Below are 3,207 nucleotides of genomic sequence, written 5' to 3' on the forward strand. Positions count from 1 at the left end.
AAACGTCTAAGAAACACACAGAAAGTATTGTTTTGTCTGTGTGCCATATATTTTTGCATTTTTATTTTATTGTATTTTATTTATATTAATTTTTCAGTTAATGGACTCAGGGGAAACTGCAGATAAGAGCCATGAGAAAGAACACAACTGATTTGATATATTCAATATTTTCTCATTTTACTATTTGAAGCAGTAATTGGTAGGATAATAGAGCAGCATAATATTGCATTTTCAGTTTATATTGCATGCAGTTTCATTTATGCATTTATCTTGATATAAGGAACTTATTTTGTTTCTGAAGGAAAATTGCTTTTTTGCTGTTTGCCTGTTGAAAATGTTTTCTCTTTAACTTACTGACAGAGCCATAAGAAAATATTTATTCATTTAATGTACAGGACATGTGATTTTTCTTTGAAGGCAGTTTGTTCTTGTCTGTGTGCCTGCTGAAAAATGTTTTCCCGATTATTCGTTTAATCATTAAATAATATATTGTGTTAGGTCTTGGTTCAATAGACTACTTGCAATCATTCCAATATGTTTTAATAAACATTGAACTAATCCGGCCCTCGGCTTATAGCCAGTTTGTTTTTTTGGCCCTCTGTGTATTTGACTTTGACATCCCTGTTCTAGGCGCAGCCAAGGTGTTGAGGGAATCCGGCTTGGTGGCCTCAGGATTGGGTCCCTGCTTTTTACAGAAGCTCTCACTTGAGCGATTCGCGGCCGAGTGTGAAGCGGCTGGGATGAGAATCAGCACCTCCAAATCTGAGACCATGGTCCTCAGGCGGAATAGGGTGGATTGCCCTCTCCGGGTCGGGAGTCAGGTCCTGCCTCAAGTGGAGGAGTTTAAATATCTCGGGGTCTTGTTCACGAGTGAGGGAAGGATGGAGCGTGAGATCGACAGACGGATCGGTGCAGCGTCTGCAGTAATGTGGACTCTGCGCCGGTCTGTCGTGGTGAAGAAGGAGCTGAGCCAGAAGGCGAAGCTCTCCATTTACCAGTCGAACCAATGCGGAAATGCATAAAACTGCAGTTCCCCCTTCATCCTCTTGGATGGATCACTCCAAAACAGAGCAAATCCCCATAGACTCCCATGTTAAAAAGACCAACTTCACAGCAGGAATAAACATGTTTACAGCCTGGTACAAAAATCCATTTTAGGTTTAATAGGTCAGGTTTTATCTTCATGACAACTGTGGGGGGAGTGAATTTTTTTCTAATCCGTTTAAAAGTAATTTAATCATTAAATTTGGCATAATTATGGGTGTGTCCTTTTGATGGACACGTCAGAAGGGCTGTCAATGTTAGCGCTGGTGGCTTGTGGCTTGCTACCTGTTGGCCTCAGCCTCACGTTAAACCACTTCAGCTATTTGACTGAATTTGACCCGACGGTTGTATCTGTGTTCATTTGAAATATATGTTTTTGGAAAATATGTATTGCTCTGCTATCAATTACACCAACACACTGTCCAAGACGTGTTTGGTACAGTTTTTTTTGGAGAGTGATATTATATTTATATATTTAATAATAAGTTATCAACTGTGTTACAACTGGCTACAGATGTAAAACAAGTTACATCAACCACACCAGGGGGGCATATGGGGGGGTTTAGAAGATTCCAAAGGCCCACGACTTCATCGGAGCCCAAAATGTGCAAACTAAGCATATTATCAACCCTTCATTAAAAAAAATTTTTTTTCCAAAGGCTATAAGAAAATATAGCAGTAAAATAAACAGATCAACATAAAAATGAATATTGATGTTAAGTAAACACTCCGGTGAAAGTGCATTAAATGGTTTGGTCCTGTCTAAGGCGTGCATTTTAGTTTGGGATCGGTTAAAATGAACCTGTAGCTCAGTGAAACAAGCTAGCTATCTACAGGCTACAGCTGACTTCACTTTGCCCTCTTCAGTCTGAGCTTCACATCATTTCTCATGTCAGCTGGTGGAGCAGGCCGACCTTCCACCCTTAATTCCCGCATGTTTCCTGCAGGTTGCCTCGGGCTGGCTCTAGAAATGTTGTCATATTCAGTCTGTTCTCAAGCACAGATCAGGCCAAATAAAATCAGGCTTCACGTGCACATTCAGCGTGTGCAGCGACGGGTTTGGACAGGAAAGATGGATTCATAAATGCGGGGCGGAAAAACTTGACAAGCACGTCACACCAGCTGCTTCTGAAACAGAAAATTAGTGTTACATTTAATTTTTTTAAAAATTTGAAATAAAACCTGGAGTCGCCAGTTTCTGTAATAAGCCCATCACATGTCTGTACCTAATTTATTGACTCATATAGGTTGCTGTCCATATATGATGTTTTATTAAATTACAAAGTTAGTGATCCTTCAACTTTTCGGCTCCATAGAACGTGTAGTACCCTTTTCCACCAGTAGGATGCTACCAGCCAATTTATTGCAAAGCGACTCAACGGCTCAAGAGCTGCCGTTACTGTGTGTTGCAGCAGGGAAACATTTAAAACCTGTGGGACCTGGTCCAGGAGATCCAGAACTGGAGATCCCTGGGATGGAACCTCCGTTAGACCAGCAGGAAACCTGAATGAGACATGTTGCTGCATGTCTGCTGAGTTTCCTGTTCATCCAGTGTGGAGCCAGTCAGCCAGAAACAACCTGTACCCGTCACAGAGACAGGTTCACCAGAACCGGTCCAGTTCAGCTGCTGAGCAACACCTAACCAGCAGCAGTTTCCACCCTCACCGGTCACCAGCACAGCTCGGTTCTGACCCAGCCACCTGCTACACCTGGTTCCGACCCAACAGGACCCGGTCTCCAGCCACCTGCTACACCTGGTTCCGACCCAACAGGACCCGGTCTCCAGCCACCTGCTACACCTGGTTCCGACCCAACAGGACCCGGTCTCCAGCCACCTGCTACACCTGGTTCCGACCCAACAGGACCCGGTCTCCAGCCACCTGCTACACCTGGTTCCGACCCAACAGGACCCGGTCTCCAGCCACCTGCTACACCTGGTTCCGACCCAACAGGACCCGGTCTCCAGCCTTCAGTGATGAGGCGTCAGAACCTGGTCCTGGAAACGGATCGGTGGGAAATATGTCGACTTCTAAATGTCTTCCTGCATCTGCTCTGCTGGACGGTTTGTCACGTCCCAGAACCGCACCCTCCTTCACGCGTTTCCCTGGAAACGGAGTTTCAGCTCATAAGAACACAACCAGGACCAGTCAGTGACGGAAAGCT

Source organism: Telmatherina bonti, assembly GCF_933228915.1.
Source record: "Telmatherina bonti genome assembly, chromosome: 2".
Classification (NCBI taxonomy): Eukaryota; Metazoa; Chordata; class Actinopteri; order Atheriniformes; family Telmatherinidae; genus Telmatherina; species Telmatherina bonti.